This window comes from Carassius auratus, unplaced genomic scaffold (genome assembly GCF_003368295.1).
Source record: "Carassius auratus strain Wakin unplaced genomic scaffold, ASM336829v1 scaf_tig00215709, whole genome shotgun sequence".
NCBI lineage: Eukaryota > Metazoa > Chordata > Actinopteri > Cypriniformes > Cyprinidae > Carassius > Carassius auratus.
The window spans coordinates 126,574-148,375 of NW_020528206.1; the positions used below are offsets into that span (position 1 = coordinate 126,574).

Consider the following 21,802-nt stretch of genomic DNA (forward strand, 5'->3'; position numbering starts at 1 on the left):
TGAACTAAAAAAGCTGGTGGGATTTATGAAGGCCTTATCGGCAGAGAGCTCTGCTGCTTTGAGCAGGCATTGGTATTCCTGCCCACACTTTGGGAAATAAATCAGAGTGCACTCTCACTCAGACGCCTGTCGAGAAACAAGTTCAGCTCTAATTTGCCTCTGAGATTTGGCTTCTTTTTCTCCAGAGTCAGGTTAAGTCCTTTATTTCAAAATCTCTGACACCTATGCAAAGGGCTGCTTGTGCTGAACCTCCCCAAAAACTGCACAAGACTGATGTTTTGCTTTTTGAAAGATAACATATTTTTGGAGCATACGGGAGTCGAGGATCGTTACCACAAGCCCGCATCCTCTTACAAACCTCTTGAACTTTGATTGTAATTCAGGGGAGATATCAAGGGTTTTCCTATTGATTCCTTCACGGCATACAGAGGAAACTTCTCTCAGACCGTAACAAAGATGCCGATTTGGAGTAGAGTGTAAGAGACAGGGAAAAGATTTATGCTGAACAAGAAAAATGCTTTTTCAGCATGTTTAGGCACAATGTTTGTGAGCTCCTCCAAATCATGACGCCTGGCATAAAAAGAACTGCCCTTGATCTTGTTTGTAGACATGAAGGATGAGTTGATGGCTTAGTTCTGCTTGATTATGTTCTAAATTCAGCACAAACTATGAATATTTGATTTTTTAGGTCTTAAAATATGAACTACAATTTTTCTCAGGGAATTTGAAATTAAAATGGTGACACCATAAGTTATGAATATTATGAAATTGCATTATGAGTACGGTTTTACTTGCAGCAAAACATCAGCAATTAAACTAAATAGCATGCATGTCAATGTGACTTGCATTTTATATGGTTATTTTTCTGTAATTTGCAAGTTCTTAGAGGATAATTGAGTCCTCTTTGTAATATTGCTAACCACAAAACACATAATCATCCTTTTAAATCTGTTGCAGCTGAAGGACACGGCACTGATTTTTCTACTTTTTCTCTAGATCCATAAGCAGTCCTTGATGTTTATAATACACACCTGTTGGTTGACTTGAATAATGATAAATGCTAAAAGCAATGGCTTGTAAAGCTAAGTAAGCAGATGGATTTAGTGCTGCTTTCAATGACACGATCGGTGGTTTGAGATTCACAATCAGCTGAAAGCCAATTGCAGTGTGTCAAATCATTTGCATTGCTCTAGTCCCTTTTGCGACAGAATTAGTTTCTTGTGTTCAAAAATGCTTTACAAAATCAGGCACTTAATGTAAATCTGTTTCTCTTTCATTTGAGCTGGAACAGGTCTCGTGTTTTGTAGAATTTCTTTGCCTCAGCATCAGAAACTGTGGGACTCATGTCTGGGTCTGTAGAGTCACTTTTTAATGCCATCTGTCATATATCTGACACAACTGATGTGGTTTCTCAGTGTATGAATGTATAGAAGTTGAGTGCTGTATTCTAAATGTGATCATTAATTGCTTGTGTGTCCTATAAATGTATAGCAGTTTGTTTTTAAAAAATGATTAAAGTGTGTAATGTGATATGATGACATAAACCTTTTGTTTCTGCACTGAGGTTATATAGTCATGTATGGTTTTCAAAAAAAGTTCATACATTTTTAACATCTTTACAAATTTCAAAGGTTGTTTACTCAGGGATATGTTATGTTTCCTATTTTCCCTGAGTTGCAAGATGTGAATGTAATAAGATTTCAGACCCCAGTTTACTCCTTTTGCAGTTAAATAAATCATGTTTAAAATCAGAAGAAATGGCTCATTAGTGAGCTACTGTATCATATATCAAATTCACTTTAACTGGAACTATCTAGATTAATTGGTATGCTTTTCATTTGACCCTCATTTCCGGTTTGGGTCTGAAAGGCTTCCAATTTTTAGCTCAAAATGCTTATCATTTAAGTGCCAGGTTCATACGTGTTGACTTTTGCTGATCTTATGACAACTGATAATAAAGAAACCTTTCAGCTTGATAACCTTCTTCAAATGAACCAATCTTATTTAGTGCCTATCTGAAAGTCTTCATGCCTTAACGTTATTTATGTCCTGAATTAAAGTTTTAATTTCTTTCTGCTGGGTTTTGATTAGTCAAAGGAAGACTGAAGAGTTAATAAGAAGTTTATTTTCATTGATAATATTTTTACATGTACATGTTTAAAATCTCTAATATTTCTCATATACTGTATATATATATATATATATGCTCTTTATATTTGATATGAACTTGACTTTTACACAATTAGTTTTTACATTTTTAATATTTGATTTTTTATGAAACCTTTATTTATTTATTTTTTTTATAATACATTAGTGTTGATTTAATAACTTTTCTAAAATCAGTTTTATTTTGTAATTTAGTGTAAATAAAGTAAAAGTGAGATTGAATTGACACAAGAGCAGCTGGCAAATGACAGGTCCGCAACACAATCACGTAAAACACAATAAAACTTGTTTATTGCGTTTTTAACTGGTTTGATAATAGATTGCTGCAGGGGTGACATTTTTGTAGGCCAAAACCCAGCAATGAGTAAACATTTTATCACTCCCAATTCCTGATTGGATTTTTGAATGGGTTTTTGGTTAAATGCCTGAAATAAGGTCTCTCACAAGCTCACGATATTTCCACATTCTATTCTATGACTTTAAATACATTAGTAATATCCCTTGTGGGTTTTTATGGCACGCACGGACATAGTTTGGGTCATAGGTCATAGTTTGGCCATATTTTATGCAAATTACTAGCTGTGGGCAAGTGCTGCCTCATTATAATCTAGATTCAACATTAGAATGCGGGTGAGAGTAAGTTTATCTGCGCATACATCTGTTCTGAATCCATCTGAAATTTTGCATGAGAACATACACAAAATTATTAGTGAATAAGGCCAAAGTACTTTTTAAAACAATCTTTGTCTGCCTCGTATATATGTTTTGTGGCATTGCTCTCTGTTTAACAGGTTGATTAAAAGCAAAATAAGGGAAACTGTTTTTGTCTTTCTTTGAAGGTGTGTATTGAGAATACAACAGATTTCCTCCAGGCAAGATGACCTGTCACACTGTGTTAGTTCACTGCGCAACCATTCAGTCAGCTTCAGATGTCCCTGTTTAGTTTTCACCCATATCCTTTGTGTGTTTGTCCCCTCGGGGGTCCTACTTCTCAGTGTTTTTAAGGTTTTAGTAAGAATCAGGGACCTGCATGCTGTGTGAGTTCTCCTCTTTTTCCCCAGCTTATGCTGGCTGTGAGAGTCGGAATCCCCTCGGCTGAATCACTTCACGGCCGGGTGGTTTTGTTCTTTGCCATGGTTGACTGATCAACACATCGCATTGCCACAAAATGGGTCATTCTGTCAGTGACACCCCTTCCTATCAGTGATCGTATTTACATGTGCCCTTGATGCAGTGTCGAAGTACTCCTGATCACAGAATGACAGAGCCAGCACTTTGGTCAGGAATGATTAGATGTGCTGTGCTATAGACCTGAAGGTCATACAGTCTCTGAGTTGAGCTCAGTTTTACCCCGCGGTGGGATTCCCAGCCCATCTAAAGTTAGTGGTATGTCTAAGATGTCAGTTCGGATTGGACACCACTAGTTAAAAATCTGTCTGCTTAGCAAACATATCCCCTGCAAAGTGTAACTGTATTACACCGAAAATGGAAACAGACTGTAAGACACAACGTTATAAAGAGTAGACCGGGGCTAGTTGTCACACTTTTCACTTCAGTAAATTTCTGTATCACTTATCTCATGTATTGCATTACCACAGTATTTTTTTCCTAGGCATTGTATAACTAGGGCTCCAAATTGATTTAATTTTTTTTACAATTAATTACAGCTAAATTAGGCTTAGGAATCACAGTGAATTGCATATATCAGTATTTGGTAAAATGTTAATTTTTTTTTTTATTAAAAAAAATTAAGGATTTAATTAGCAAAATTAAGAGGCACTTATTAAAGACTTAATCATCTGGTAATTTGTCATATATATGAGAATTTATCACTTAATTAGCATATTAAATTTATAGCACTATAATAATGAATACATTAATGTAATTTACATTTTTGATCTACACAAAATAAGCAAATCTACAGGAAATACTGCATTCAGACAATATGTAGAAAGACTACAGTAAATTGTAGAAAACCTTTTGTGACAACTAGCCGCTTTGACCCCTATTACAATGATTTCTGTGTAGCTCACTCCCACACTGAATCACTTATTGCTGCTGATGATTTCATATGCATCTAATCATTCACAATTGAGTTGTGGGCAATAGACTGTAGTAAGAGAATGAACCTTTAAAAAAAAAAAAAGCATTTTCTCTGAATTGCTTTGGGTTGGTCTCAGGTATCGTTGACAGTTGAGCAAATTTCCCCAGAGAAAATCTGAGGACAAATTACACTTTTAGGCAGACCACACCAGCTCTGGTTTTGAAACACTCTGCTGAACTGACTCTGGTTTCTGGAAGTGTGTCCAAAAACATTAATCTTTCATCTTGACTGTAATCTCCTCAAAATGTTAGGCACATCACAGTTTGATCAAGTTTGACACGAAAGTTTGACTCATGGTTGGGTTGAACGTTTTTAATGTATAGTTGAATCACATACCAAGTTATATATTGCTTGTAAAATAAGTTAATGTTCCCAGCTGACTCAGGCCAGAGTGCTGATTGATGTGCCATAAAAAAATGTCATAAGAGCTCACAGACTTTGTGAAATACTTCTTGTTGAATTCATCAAACAGGTGGTCGATATTAAATATGTTTTTTCTCTGTTCTTACAGGAATGATTTACACCTCTGGCAGCCTGGACTGTGAGACTCAGGATTCCTACTGGCTAACGGTATTTGCAGTGGACCGTGGCGTGGTGCCTCTCTCTGCCTCTGTTGAGGTGTTTATCCAGGTGGAGGATGTGAATGATAATGCACCATTGACCTCTGAACCCATCTACCACCCATACGTCATGGAGAACTCCCCCAGAGATGTGTCTGTGGTCCGGATCCAAGCCCAGGACCCGGACGTTACTGCCTCAGATAGCCGTCTCATGTATCGAATCACTGCTGGGAATCCTCAGAACTTCTTTTCCATTGATTCCAACACAGGTAATAAAAACAGTTTGTTAGTTGTTGTTTTTATCGATTATAGATGCCTTAATTTTTTTACCACACTGATTAAAAAAAAACTTTTTGGTTACAGTTTAGAATAGGTAACACTTATAGTTGCTTATTTGCATGCATATTACTAGAATATTAGCCATGTATTAGTGCTAATTAAGAACATATTAATGCCTTATTCTACTTGACATTATTCTACATCCCTAATCTTACCCAATACCTAAGCCTATAACTTCCTTACTAACTATTAATAAGCAGCAAACTAAGAATTTATTGAGAGAAATGTCATAGTTAATAGTTAACAAATGTTACCTATTCTAAAGTGTTACCAACTTTTTTATATATAAAAATACATGAAAACAGTCCTGGAGCAATCTAGAAAAGTAATGGGTATAAAGACACATGTCTCATGAGTTTCTATTTCAAATCTGAAGAAGATATCATGAAAATGAGATTCCTGCAAATATTTTTTTATATATGTCTAGTCAACCCCCCCCCCCATACAAAAAATATTTACCAACTGTATTGAAGGCTTCAACAAACTATTTAGTCATTAAACATACCACTGCATATTTTTTTTTTTTTTCAATTATAAAACACTAGACAGTAACTTAGACATCGTATAAGTGATTTATTTGGGCGCTAGAGAAATACAATAAGAATAATTTGAGTAAGAAAAATAAGAAAAATAAAAAACTATTTAACTTTGTATGCCAATTACAGAACATCCTGAGATTGCTAGAAATTCAGCATTTATAATGAATTCCAATGAAAATACGTGCTGATGTGCTGATGGCCAGTTATAGAGATGGTAATAATACGAATGCGCCATAAAGTCAATAATCCACTCTCTATTCATATAGATGCTGTTTACATTGATAGCTGTGATTACACAGTAATAGCGAGCTGATTTGCATTCAAACAGATGGTAATCATGCAGATACAGGCACATTCAACATAAAATACACTCTCACATATATGAAAACTGTTGAAAAATAAAACAAATAAAGAAAAAAGTGATCGCTAAGTTCCGCCCCCATCAGATGACAGGTGCGTCAGAGCACGCGTCACGAGGGAGCGCCAGAATTCAAATATACTATCTTTCGCCTATCTTTCACTTTTTTTGTGGATCGTCTCATTTTGTTTGTGACAATGTACGCTACAAAACCATGCATTTTTTTTTATTTCCAAGACGCAGTTTCTGACCGTGAGTTATTCCATAACGGACACAAACAGTTCTTTCGCTGAAGACCTGAAACGTAAACAAAGGAATTATGATCCATATTACAACTTTATTGCTTCATTGGACTAAACGTGCTCCATGAGATGTCATTCAGTGGACCCTTACTTTTCTAACTAAACCGGGATTTACAGCTGTGGATGCGTTTATGACTTGTTATTACGTCGTATGTACTGCGTTTTCATTCTTCATGTTTCGATGTGTACTGCTTACACAAATGCAGCAAATACAGTCTTTATAAGCTTTCCATTAAAAAACAGCGATCTGTCGTCAATGCTTGATAATCTTTATAATGATACACAGTATAGTTTTTCAAGATTAATTTTGTCCCATTTCATTTAATCTATTCGTAAACATTGAAACGTGTGAACACGGGGAGTTGAGGATGCCCGCAACTGGGTGCAGGTTAACAGGTTAACATACAGTCATATATTGTATATGAGATTATACTGCACAAACTTGTCAATTACATTAATATACAAATAAAAATTAGTTATATATATATATATGAGATTATACCGCATGAATTTGTATCATTAACATTTAGACATTTACATCTTTAATATAAAAAGGCAAATTTAGTAATATATACATGTGATTATACTACATTTTTTAATTTACATTTTTATATAACATATATAATAAATAATAATTTTATTTCCCTCTGAATTTGTGGGCAAATAATCTTTGATCATTTTTTCCTTTGAAATTTCAGTGCACTCTCCTCCAGTCCAACTTCTCCATCATGTTCACGAATGCTTTCACAAGTACTACTAAACAAACTGAGCAGCTCAGACTGTAATCAGTGTCAGGACATTCTAGTGTGAAGTGTTAACACACATGCAGAGTTCTGATCTCATGGCATGCTGGGTGCATGCTGCACTGCTGATTACACTGAGGTGCTGCTTTCCTTGTCATTGGAGAAGTGAGTCATGGGAGCTTATGTATGCAGCTGTAGTCAGTGAATTCATTAAACAAGGTTTGGTTGCCAGCAGGAAAGCTTTTTATTCTACTATCAGCAAATCCCTCCAAGTTAGCATGCAGCATCACATATTTACACTGGAATACAGAGGTTTAAGCTCAATAAATCTGACTCAATATATATAATGAGATGTAAGCGAGTGTGTGCATGCATTGATATGTAGTGAGCCGAGAGGTAATACTGTATTTCACTCATGTGGAAGCCTTTGAACTGGTATGAGTGTTCAAGGATGAAATATATGAAAAGCAAAATGCAGAAGGAAATGAAAGTATGGGTCGAATCAACTCAAAAGTATCAATCCTTGAACATTTTATAGATTGACCCTGGACTGCAGTCATAGATTCTTCTTTAGCTTCAGCCACTGCTGGGAAAAAGCTGATATTAATTGCTCCCCACTTATCTAGCTCTCTTTTTGTGATTTTCTGTTGAACTCAGCCTAAAGTGTTAAGATAAATTGCATTGTGAGCTCTTTTATAAAAACAAATGTGCTGTGACTAAGCCGGCAACCAATTACTGCACCCTGAAAATCGAGAGTGTGTGTTTGATGATTAGTTTAGAGCAGTTGCCTCTAACAGAGCCATATCTCAGAGTCATACAAATTCTATTCCTTAAAAATGACCTCCCAACAATCTCTTTATACTGTATTTAAATGTGTGGCTTATGAGGGAAAATCCTTTTTCTACACTTTCCTCTTTGTGCTACAGTCCCTCATCAGCTCTGTGAGTTCATAGCTCCTCTAATTTCTCTAATTGTGTCTCTCTGGATGACACACATCAGGGAATACTGTGGATTCCAGTGCAATGCAACCTGTGCCATCAGGAGTTCTTTTGTTGCCATGGTTATATTTCACAGAGAATCAGTGGCTCAGAAAGAACATACAATAGATTTATGTTAGGTAGATAATGGGAACTTGTGCTAAAACGGTTGCAGTTGTTCTTCAAAATTACGAAATTTGGAATACATTTGTACATGGTGTATAAAAAACAGATTATCAGAAAATTACTTTATATCATTTTATTACTTTGTTCTGTGGAACACAAGGAGAAATGCACTCTCAAAATAAAAAAAAAAAAGGATTATAAAATTCATCCATATTACTGATGTACACTATAGTCCAAAACTATTCTTGCTTTAACTTTTCTTTTCATGATCAGTGGAAGAGGGAAAGCCATATGGGCTTTGAACGAGATGAGGATGGGTAAATATTTTTGTCTATATTTCTTTTAGAGATTTTTAAGCCCTCTTCTCTACAGCTTGTCAATATGTCCACAGCAGGAATTGTCGTCAAACCCATAGATCTACTTAAAATTACTTACCTTCAGATTACAGGATCCAGATGTCTTGTGCCTTAAGGAAGCATTCGTATTCAGGAATGTCTTCCTGTTCGCTATCTCTGCTGTTCTGTCTGCACTGAAGTGTTTTTAAAACCACCTTGGGTTTTAAAAACAATCCTATGCATTCTCCACATGCCATCTGTGGGTTTACGCCAAAGGCCATTGTGTCGTGAGCTGATCTTTTTTTCTGCAGTAAACAAAAGGTGTTGTGTAAATTTATGCATCCTTTCTGACATGTTATTAATCATTGTCGAGTGGAGCGGCTTTCCATGCTGATTGTTGCAGATCTTTCATTGCATAGTTGTCATGGAATTTTGTAGCTTATTAAATTGTGTATATATATATATATATATATATATATATATATATATATATATATATTATGTTTTTCAGGACTCATCACCACCACGTCAAGGAAACTGGACAGAGAGCAACAAGCAGAGCACTTCCTAGAGGTACTAAATGCTTCTTTACCTGTCAGATAGTACCTTAAAAGTAGTAATTCAAGCAAGAAAATTAATGATGCTTTCCATTTGAAGTTAAGTTTGGGTTCTTCCATCTTGATATCACCATTTTATTTTAACATTTAATTTATTTCTGTAATGACAAAGCTGATTAGCATTCAGTGTTACAGGATCCTTCAGAAATTATTCTAAAAAGCTGATTTGGTGCTTAAGAAACATTTCTTATTATTATCAATGCTTAAGACTTGTGCTGATTAATATACTGTATTTGCATTTTGCTTTCAAGCTTCGAAAAAGCGTAAAAAAAAACTTGAAGACTTGAAGCTTGACAGCCATTAACTTTCAGTGTATGGTAAAGAGGAGCATTTCCATTCTTTAAAATTCCTCCTTTTTATTAAACTGAAGAAATAAATAAGAACATGCAGGTTTGGAATGACATGAATGCAAGTAAGTTGTAATAGTTTTTAATTTTGGGTGAGCAAATGCATTGATTCATAGATTCTTAAGGGAAGTTTTATTAGTTCATAAAATTAAGTCATGTAAGTAGTAATGAAACTATGATGTTACTATGTTGTAACTATAGAACAGGCTAAAATGATTACCCATTAGCAGCCTCAAGAATTTTATTGATTGTCAGACAGGATACACACTGACTTATTTATTGATCTGTTTGAGTTTGATTCCTAACCCTAAGGTTGTGGGTTTACCACGACTGAGGTGCCCTTGAGCAAGGCACCGAACCCCCAACTGCTCCCCGGGCACCGCAGCTCCACTGCTCCGGGTGTGTGTTCATTGTGTGTGTGTGTGTGTGTTCACTGATCTGTGTGTGCACTTTGAAAGGGTTAATTGTAGAGGATGAGTATGGGTCACCATACTAGGCTGAATGTCATTTTGTCACTTGTCACTATTGAATTGGAAATAAGGAGAATCATTGTAATATTGAGTGAGGAATGGATCTACACATGCAGGATGTACAGTAAAGGCAACGGTGTTTCCCTCTGCTTTTTTATTCCTAATGTCTTATAATAAGGTGCAGTACAGCAAATGACTTGTCTATATTTGCGTTATGAGTGATAGAGAAGATAAAGTCAGCGCATACTGACCAAGGACACTTTTTTTTTCACCAAAATTTTCATACAATCTGGTTATTAGCTCTTAAATTACTGATCAGACAATAAGGGCAGTACATCTGATCAATGGGATGGGTGTGGCTTCCTGTGATCCCTGCTCTACATGGCCTGAGTGAAATGAGGGCCATTGATTTTTGTGTTCACTAAATGATGATTCACTCTGCAGCAAGTTTCAAAGTTCATATCCTACATCTAGCGCCTGAAGGCACCTGCTTTTGCCAGCGGCCCAGGCATCAGTGTCTCCGGCGAGTGCCGCTGTAGTGGATGGTGACCATTAAAGATTTAGTTTTTAGAGGCTTTCATGACCTGCTGCTTGCGAGTTTTGGAGTGGTGTAAAATGCCCCTGGCCCCTATTTTGTGGCCTCTGTCTGATCAAGTTCTGAGAATCTCCAGCTCCAAAGAATACGTCTGTGTTGATGTATTTTTCTATTCATTTATTTTAAAATAGAGGTTGAGTAGGGACAGTGCTATTTATAGACATTATAGTATTATTTATCTGGATAACTTTGAGAGAGAGATATGTGATGTTGCTGTGAAGGCAGCATTTATTTGATCTCAAAAATTTTGTAAAACTAGTAAATAATATTAGGAACAATTATAATAACAATTTCTATTTTAATGTATTTTAAACTGTAATACATTTGTGACGGCAAAGCTGAATATTAAGCATGATAACTCAGTGTCACATGATCTTTCAGAAATCATTCTAATATGCTGATTTAGTGCTCCAGAAAAATTTCTTCTAATTAAACATTTTAAAAACAGCTGTGCTGCTTCATATTTTTGTGGTGAACCATAATGTGTTTGAATAAAAATAATAAAAAAACACCATATAACACTTTTGTAACATTATAAATGTTTTTATTCATTAGATCAATTTAATTCATCATTATATTAATTTATTTCAAATACCCCCCCCCCCAAACTTGTGAAGGGTAATCTATATAATTATTCAAGAAATTAGTAAAAAGATATGTGCGTGGGTGTAGAAATGAACATATGAAGAGAGAAGGAAACATACGTGCAGAGTAAAAACTCTATTTGCAGCTTCCTTGGCCTGTTAAAATTGAATATATAGGCACTGAAATGAAAATGCACTGCCTGCTTTATCTTCAAAAGCTGTGCATTTTTCACCATAATTTTGTTTATATGTTTTTATCTAGGTTACAGTTATGGATGGAGGAGGGATCTTCAGGCAGTCCACTGTCTGGGTGATAGTGCATGTTCAGGATGAGAATGACAATACGCCTGAATTCAAAGAGTCCGTTTACCGCATCAGACTTCCGGAGCGGGACCGTAACAAACGCGGTGATCCTGTCTACAGAGTCTTTGCTTATGATCGAGACGAAGGGTCTAATGCAGATCTCACGTACAGCATCGAGGATGGAAATGATGACGGCAAATTCGTAATCGATGCTAAGACAGCCATGGTGTCTTCCAGGAAGATGGTCACAGCTGGTGGCTATGATATACTCACTGTAAAGTATCAAACAGATGGCCACTTCAGTCAATGGATATTAATGAAAGGCTTTTCCCACATGCAGCTTAAACAGTATAAAATGTTCAGCCTTTTTTATTTCATATTTTTTCAGATAAAAGCCATTGACAATGGGACCCCTCAGAAGTGGTCGACAGCCCGTTTGCATATCGAATGGATTCGGAAGCCTGTGCCCTCACCACTAGCCTTGCGATTTACCACAGCCATTTACAACTTCACAGTGGCGGAAAGTGCCAAAGTGTATGCGTCGGTTGGAGTGGTCTCGGTTTGGCAGACTGAAACTCCTTTATGGTTCGACATCATTGGTGAGCATCAATAATGCAGCAGTACCAGTTATAAATGAAGTCAGGTTGCACACTTTAATGTCCCTGATATTACTGATGTTACTGTCTGCTTTGGATGAATCGCTTGTGTTGTAGCATTCCTCGGCTGCTTTGGATAAAACCGTGCAGATAAATGAGTAAATGTAAATGTAATTTAAAGGAGTGGACATCTGTGGTAAACTATTCTGACAATGAATTACTCCATTTACTTATTGCTTACAGCTCTTATACATATTTATCATTTGCACCTATACTGTTTACTCTTAGTTGAAGATGCATGGATGGTTAAGATAGTCAACTAAAATGAATTTAAAGATTTTGATTAAACCCGCTGAGTATTTCGGACTTTGCTGAGCTTTGCAGATGTAGTCCCACACGGTGGAATGGCTTGTGTAAATTTAGAAAATTCCTGTACGAGTAAGCATTTAAGAATAGTTGTTTGTGAATTTGTTTAGCTTTATTTTTATGAGCTTTTGACAATGTCAGTTTTCTGTTTTCTTTTTCTGTCCATTCATCTGGATCTGTCTCTGAGAAGGTGGAAGAATGTCCCGGGAGATGTTTTATATCCCACGGAGCTCCTGTGGTGGAAACTGTTCCTCTGAAAGTGGTAGGCTAACTGTCAGTATTTTGTAGTTATTTTCCTAAGCGTGAAGGGCTTGTTTATCTGATACTTTTAGATACTCGCTTTAAAAACTCCATTTGCTGCTGGGCAAACGTGAACCGCTCAATCCTGTAAACACTTTGAGTGCTGATATACCATCCACACATTGGGTCTTCTGCTCTCACTTAAGTGGAGTGGAAATTGAGTGGAATTGGAGCAGATGCATGCAATGCATACTAAAGATGCTCTGAAAGTTTGCCCTTATCCGTCAGAATGGACCTGAATTAATGATTTGAGAATCTGCAGTGGAGACGCCTGAACTTGACACAGATGTTTGTGGGAGTTGAAGATAAGAGACCGGAGGCTGATGGAAAAGATCCCAACATAAAGCCATTAATGTTTTGAAAGCTGTGAAACTTTGAATCACTGTGAAACATAAAAAAAAAAATATTACTCAAAGAACTGCATTACAGTTCGATGGGTAGAGTGTTTACCTTGATCTTCTTTACCTTGAGATTTTCTGCTATACCTTTACTTCTTCATTGGATAAATAAGTGCATGCAAAGCATTTTCTGTCACTTTTATTTTTTCATGCTGACTGTGATTTCTTGGTGTAATAGGTAACTATGATGGTATTATTCAGAGAGGGATGGGGACCATAGTGATAGCCAGACCTCTAGATGCAGAGACACAGTCACTATACAACATGACGGTACAGGTGACAGATGGGACAGACACCGCTACTACACAGGTATATATTTAGTTATACAAGCCTCTTGGAAACTTTTCCTAACAGATGTCTGCTTACTTTGCTAGAAACAAGCATAAAGAGTAATACAGGCTGGTGTGGCTGAAATATCTAAGAGAGAAATATCTGTAAGGCTTTTAGCAGTGTGCTAGCTTTTATCAAATTTTATCAATACAAGTTTGCTGTGTGGAAGAGATATCTATATAATCTTCTCTAAAATGTCTTCAGATATTCCAGTGTCTCAGAAACACACATTATATTGTCAATCTAGCATGTGCTTTTTCTAATTCTCATTTAAGCTGTTTTGACATTAGTACCTATTGCAGCAGTGTAGATTATTCATGCATCTATTTTAAATGAGATCATTATCTCTGTGAAAAGTTACAAATGTCTCTCTGTCTGCTCTATCTACAGATTTACATTAAGGTTTTGGACAGCAATGACAACAGTCCTGTTTTCTCTGAGCGTACATATGAAGTCTCTGTGTCTGAGGATACGCCAGCCGACACTGAGGTCTTGCGTGTCCGGGCCAGGGACAAGGACGAACGGGCAAAGTTGAGCTACTCTATCCACGGCAGCGTTGATCCGGCGAGCATGCGGATGTTTAGGATCAATCCTGGTACTGGTGTCTTGTACACAGCAGATCGACTGGACTATGAGACCCGCACTCAGCACATCCTTACTATTATGGTGAGATACAGCATTTGTATTATTAAATATGTATTTTGATTAGCGATTTCAAAGCTGAAACCTACCATTTCACGTGTCAGACAGTGGGGTCCAATGGTCCGAGGTCACTAATAAAATTGCTTGTCTATTTGCACTTTTCGAATTTTCGAATAAAAATGTCAAAGTATTATTATAAATATATATTTTTTACATTTATACTTTTTTTAAGTATATTATCAACATCATAAATAACAAAAATAAATAAATATGAAAATGTTCATGAAAAATGAACAAAATGAAAAGCTTTTTAGTTTTTTAATCAGTGTGGACTGTATCTGCTCTTTACAGTATATATTATTTTAGATAATCTGTCTCTCGTCCTCTTTTTTAGGTAAAAGATCAAGAATTTCCATATTACAGAGATCTGGCACGGATTATTGTAACCTTGGTGGATGCCAATGACCAGCCTCCCTTTTTTAGTCGCACTATTTATGACAGTAAAGTGTTTGAGTCGTCCCCTCCAGGAACATCAGCTTTGCAGGTGCTCGCACTAGACAGAGACTCAGGGAGAAATGGGGAGATAGTTTACTCAATTGATGCAGGTAAACACTGTGTTCTCAGCTCTTGAATTTATTATGCTCCCTGATAACATTTCCATTGTTCAGCTGTTTTGAGTAAAACTGATTGCCTGTTCAACAGAGTGTGATGCATAAGCTCATTCCTTTAACCTGTCATAAATCTTAAGATTTATCTTCAATGTATCCTTTACCCAACATCCCCTTTTTCATCATGAACTGACATGCATCTGTCATTTTTTCCCCTTTCACAGGCAACGCTGGTGGCATATTTGAAATAGATCCACTATCTGGCATAATTTCAGTAGCCAGAGAGCTAGACCTTACAACTGTGGGCTTTTATACCCTCACAGTGAGAGCCACAGATGGAGGTACTCCAGCATTAAGTAGCACCTCTACTGCTAGGATCGCCATCTCACTGTCTGATTTCTCAAGTCCAAAGTTTACCCAACAAGACTACCAGGCTGAGATCACAGAGAATGTGGCTATTGGGACTTTTGTCATATTGGTCTGTGCAATTAGCCGAACCACACTGATTTATGACATTATACAGGGAAATGATGAAAAGAGGTTTAAAATAAACCGTTACACAGGTGTCATCACAACTCAAAGGAACTTTGACTTTGAGGTAACCTCCTCATACATGCTGGTCATCCAGGCCCTAAACATGGCTAAGATTGCCTCCAGTGTCACTGTCTGTATCCAAGTAGTTGATGAAAATGATAATCCTCCAGTTTTTCAGGAGCTCTCATATACAGGAACTATCAGTGAGGCAGCCCCCATCAATAGTGTGGTGATAAGTGAGGATGGAAAGCCCCTGGTAATTGAAGCTACTGATGCTGACAAGAATCACAATGCCCTCCTGGTCTTCCAGATTGTGGAGGACACAGCAAAACTGTTCTTTACTGTGGACTCGGGGACAGGCTCCATAAGAACTATAGCTAAACTGGACTATGAAACATTCAGTGCTTTTTATTTTTCTGTTAATGTGAGGGACAGTGGCAGGCCTCAACTAACAGCAGAGAAGCCAGCCAAGGTCCAAATCAGGGTTGTGAACATCAATGACTCTCCGCCTCAGTTCTCACAGGAAGCTTACGACACTGTTTTGCTTCTTCCAACATATGTTGGGGTTGAATTTCTGAGAGTAGAGGCCACTGATCTAGATATGACCACTGACCTGATGTATTCCTTGACTGATAGCAACTTGGAGCACTTCGAAATGGATTCATCATCAGGCATACTCAAAGTCAAAAACAATAAACTCTCCAAAGACCGTTATCGTTTCAATGTCAAAGTGTCAGATGGCCGGTACATTTGCACAGCGCTCGTGACTGTGTTAGTCAGGGAGGCTATTGACAATGGGCTCCTATTTAGTCAAACCATATACTCCTCCTCTGTACCAGAGAACAGTGTGAACATTACTACTGTGAGCATTGTAAATGCTGTAGGGAACCGCTTAAATGAACCACTTAAGTACACACTTTTGAATGCAGGGACACATTTTACAATTCGTCCTACATCAGGAGTCATTCAAACCACAGGAGTTTCTTTCGATCGAGAACAACAGGAACTGTATGAGCTGGTGGTAGAGGCGAGTAGAGAATATGACCAGTTGCGAGTTGCTAGAGTAACCGTAAGAGTAGAAGTCGAGGATGTTAACGACAATGCCCCTGAGTTTCTTGGCCTTCCATATTATGCTGCAGTGCAGGTTGATGCAGAACCTGGCTCATCCATCTTTCAAGTGTCTGCGACGGATTTGGACAAAGGGATAAATGGAGCTGTATATTACGAGTTTAAGGAGGATCATCCACATTTTGAGGTGAACAAGCTTACTGGGGAGCTTACTCTTAAAAATGCCTTGGATGCAGACTTGTCCAATGTTGAATATTCACTGGTCATCCTTGCACGTGATGCGGGCTACCCTTCCCTCTTCACTGTTGTAGAGCTTCCAGTTACTCTTGTGAACAAGGCCATGCCTGTGTTCGACAAGTCTTTTTATGGGATAACAGTTAGAGAGGATATTGCAGTGTCTACTCCCATATTATGCCTTAATGCCACCAGTCCAGCGGGCCAGAACATTATATACACTATTGTGGAAGGGGATCCCGCCTTTCAATTTGACATTGGGTTTGACAGTGGTGTAATTAGTGTCATATATCCTTTAGACTATGAAATCACACCCTACTACAGGTTAAGGATCAGGTCTACAGACACTCTAACTGGAGCCAGATCTGAAGTAGATGTGGACATATTTGTGGTGGATGTAAATGACAATGGCCCTGCATTTCGTAATGTATCATACACCACCACTTTGCCAGAAAATTCAATGATCGGGTCTAGTGTGATACAGCTCTGGGCGACTGACAAGGATTCTGAAAAAAACAGTGTAATTAGCTATCAAATCCTCTCTGATGGATTTAACAGCACAGACTACTTTCAAATTGACAGCACTAGTGGACTTGTGTTAACAGCCCGTCTACTGGACTGCGAACTTACACCAAGCTTCAGCTTTATCGTTAGGGCAACAGACAATGGTTCCCCATCCCAAAGCAGTGAGGTTACGGTCACCGTCTTGGTGAGTGATGTGAATGACAACCCACCATCCTTCAGCCAGCCACTTTATGAAGCTTTTGTGAGCGAACTGGCTCCCAGAGGGCACATTGTGACATGTGTCCAGGCTTCTGATGCAGACAGCTCAGATGCCGAGAGTCTGAGGTACAGCATACTCTCAGGAGATGAGAAAATGAACTTCATTATAGACTCTCAGACAGGTGTAATTTCCTGGTCCGGACAGCGCAGACAGGGGATACGGCCAGCATACAACATCAATGTGTCTGTATCAGATGGGGTCTTCACGAACACTGCACAGGTGAACATTCGAGTCTTGGGGGCCAACCTTTATAGCCCTGTCTTCAGTCAAAGGTTCTACTTGGCTGAAGTCCGCGAGAATGCACCTGCAGGGACCAGAGTCATTCAGGTGCGTGCCACAGACAACGACTCTGGGATTTTTGGTCAGATCATGTATTCCTTTATCAGTGATCTTGGAAAGACTCAGTTTTACATTGGAGCCGATGGCCTGATAACTACAGCTCAGGAACTTGACAGAGAGGACCCAGTAAACAGAGACATTGTGCTAACTGTAATGGCACTCGATGGTGGGGGAAGAGCATCCTTCTGCATTGTTAGGGTAATACTTGCTGATGAAAATGATAATGCTCCACGTTTCAGGGCTAAAGAGTATAGAGTTAGCATGAAGGCTAACTTGCCAATGGGATCACTGGTGACTCAGATCCAGGCTCAGGACCCAGATTTCGGTGATAATGGCAGAGTTAGCTACTCGTTGTACAGTGAGACAAGGCTTCCTCTAGTGGATGTGCTGGAAATTGAGCCTGATAGTGGCTGGATGGTCACAAAGGGAAGCATGGCACATCTTAGAGGAACAGTCCTCTCCTTTTTTGTCAAAGCTTCTGATGGAGGCATTCCAGCTAAACATTCCCTTGTGTCTGCATTTATTCATGTCTTGCCACCTGATGTGAACGTTCCCTCCTTCACCCAACCTCAGTACTCTTACACGGTCCCAGAGGACACACCTGTTGGGACAGTCTTGGGATCAGTGTACTTAGGTCCTGGTCAGACTGCTATCTTTTCTGTGGTAAATGGAGAGACTGGGGAGAGTAACCAGCATGGGACATTTTTGGTTGAGAGAGAAAGTGGACTTCTAAGGCTTGTCAACCCCCTTGATTATGAACTCATCAACATTTACCGTTTCAAAGTTGCAGCCACCATGAGACAGGCAATGGTTGAGTCCATGTCTGTAGTGGATGTAGAAGTCAAGGTGCTGGATGTGAATGACAACAAACCGTTATTCGAAACAAGCTCTTATGTGGCCATGGTTATGGAGGGCATGCCTAGGGGTACACGGGTTATCCAGGTACGAGCGCTTGACCCCGATTGGGGCTCTAACGGACAGGTTTACTACAACCTTGGCCCAACCCTAAATCAGGACCAGGACAAAGCTAGTGAATCTAAATCTGCCGCTGGTGCTATGTTTGTTATTGACAGCAAGACTGGTTGGATCACCACTCTCGGTGACCTGGATCATGAGATGTGTCCATCTTACACCTTCAACGTGGTGGCATCTGATCTAGGTGAGGGTGTCTCACTTTCCTCCACAGCCATAGTGACTGTTGCAATCACAGATGTTAATGACAACCCCCCTACCCTCGAGAGGGAGTATTACAGAGGTGCTGTGAGAGAGAGTGTTCCTCTGGGAGAGGTGGTTTCCGTGCTGAGCACTCGTGATGGGGACAGCTCTGATCAGAATCGTCTTGTCAGCTTCCATATCACAGGTGCGTATTAAAGTAGGCCATCTTTCAGTGGCACACAGAGGCTCTCCTGGAAAGATAATCACATTGAAAGGGTTTAATTTAATGAACTAAGTGTGCGAAAAATATGAGTAAACAGCCATCTGCTGTGTGTCACATTACTTTGTTTAAAGCCCATCTGGGGATGTGAACAGATTCTTATAATTAAGATCAGTTAATGTTTCCAATAACTTCGGATACTGTATATACCCTATCCAAAAGTGTCCCTAAGTGTTCTCGTTCAATTACCATGCTTAGAGTTATTTTGATGTGTGTTAGCACATTATAATTTGATGTGTTCAGTCCAGTTTATGAAATACAGTATATGCAGTTTGTTTTATTCAACATAAGGAACAATAATACCTTACAGTATATACAGTAAACACTGTAATGTGTTTATGGAAATGATGGTTTGGTCTCTGTCCAGGCCATCACAGAGTTTTTTAATCTACCCTGCTCATTTATTTCAATTCTATTGCCATCTTTTTGACTCAGGAGGAAACCCCAAGGGTGTATTTGCGCTGTCTCCCATTCAGGGGGAGTGGAAGGTCTTCGTGAAGCGGCCTTTGGACAGAGAGGAGCAGGATCGATACCTGCTCAATATCACAGCCAGCGATGGCCTGTTTATAACCCGCATAGGCGTGGAGGTCACTGTCATGGATGCCAATGACAACAGCCCCATCTGCAATCAGGTTAGGCTGCCATTTGTCATATCACACAGCCCAAGTTAACTACCATGCTTAAAGGGGTCATATGATGATTTTTTTAAAGATCATAATTTCTGTATTTGGAGTAACATTATATGTTGACATGCTTTATTTTTCAAATACTGTAAATTATTGTATTTTCTACAAAGTCCCTCCTTCTGACAAGCTTAGTCTGCTCTGAGCATGGCAGAGTTTTAACTTTGATAAAGAATATCTCTTTGGATCTGAGATTTTAGTCTTTGCAACTTTACAGATCTTCTTCATGCACCAAGATCTCCAAAATGAAAGGAAAATTTGAGATTGCATCATATAACCCCTTTAATGCTTGCCTACTGATGTTAATGAAGTTTTGGTATGCAAAAGCATTAAGAATTCACAATTTGAATACATCTTCATCATTATTTTTTTAGGCTCAATATGAGGGCTCATTTCCAGAAGACGTGCCTGTTAATACTGCTATTCTGACAGTTGGAGCAACAGACTTGGACAGTGGTGCCAATGCAGAAATTCAGTATTCTCTGTTTGGCTTTGGCAATGAAGATTTTTACATGGACGCAAAAACTGGTATTTTTGATATATGGTTTTATACTTTGGAGACTTTAAAATTTTCTGTTTTTTAAGCCTTGAACGAATACACTACATAAAATTTAATAGTTTACAGTTTTACCTATGTATATGTATATGTGTGTATATATAATTATTTATTTACTTTCAGACTATGATTCATTTATGTCTGAGCATATCAAACATGTTTGATATTTTGAGCTGAGTTTAGAAATTTTAAGTATAAGTTTGTTGTTAGCAGGGACCTGCAAGTATTAAGTAGTATCTGATTTATTGTATGATACTCGTTTTTTCTCTGTATCCATGTGTTGGAAAAGTTTTATACTGTAGTGGGTTCCAGGCTTTAGTTCATTTTAAGACTTTTTTTTTTAAGTTTTCAGATGTATTCAATACAAGTTTGGCTGTTACTCCAGATTGACAGAGAAGTTTAAAGCATCTTTAGAGAGATGGCAGTGATTTAGTAATTACTAATTACTAATAAGGCTTTGTACTTTTCTCTCTATTTTGGTGCCAGGTGAACTGAAGACAGCCTCTCTATTGGACCGTGAGAGAACTGCAAGTTATAAGTTGATAGCACAGGCTACAGATGGAGGGGGGCTGTTCTGCCGCTCTGAAATTTCTCTGACCATTCTGGATATTAATGATAATGCACCATCATTTGCTTTCACACGGTTCGTGGCGAGTGTATATGAGAATGCAGCACCCAAGGCCTTGGTCACACGCCTTTGGGCTAATGATCCAGATGAAGGTAGATGTTTCACATGTGTAACATTTAGGTTTAAGTTTATATGAGTGTATAAGGGGTCCTGTGACTGATGACCATCTCTTTTTTCCGACCATTTTGCATTAACCACTTTATTTTAAATAGTCCTGCAATGTGATTTTAAAAACTATAAATTTCAGCTCATAAAAAAAACAACAAAAAAAACCTAATAATTATTTTAAAAAGTTCCTTTTTGCATCATAAAATTTGGAAGCATCATCAGTTCATTTTTGATGTATTTTTTAAAATGACTTTACATTAAAGCAAAAATTTAATAAAATAATATGCCTTCTCCCAGGTCTAAACAGGAAGATTGTTTACTCACTTGTTGACTCTGCTGGTAGTGTGTTCTCCACTGACCCATCCTCTGGTGTGGTGATCCTGGAGAAGCCTCTGGACCGAGAGGTACAAGACTCATATCAGATCAGGTTCAAGGCTACTGACCGAGCAGGGGGCGATGGCTCGCTCTCCACTGAGGTGGACCTTACCATCATTGTTCTGGATGTGAACGACAATCCACCTGTGTTTCAAAAGCAAGATTACGCGGTCACAGTGCCTGAAGATGTTACTGTAGGAACCAAAGTGCTACGTGTCATGGCCAGGAGTAGAGATATTGGAGTGAATGCAGAAATCTACTATAGATTCTTGTCTGGAAATGAGCTGGGAAAGTTTTCCATCGATGAATCAACAGGCAAGGCGCATAGACACGTTTTCTGCAAATAAAAATGT

At 38.2% G+C, this 21,802-nt stretch overlaps 1 pseudogene; it reads left to right on the top strand.

The window, feature by feature from the left end:
* Positions 1 to 21,802, top strand: part of LOC113095397 (protocadherin Fat 3-like) — a 49,061-nt pseudogene that overhangs the window by 4,806 nt on the left and 22,453 nt on the right.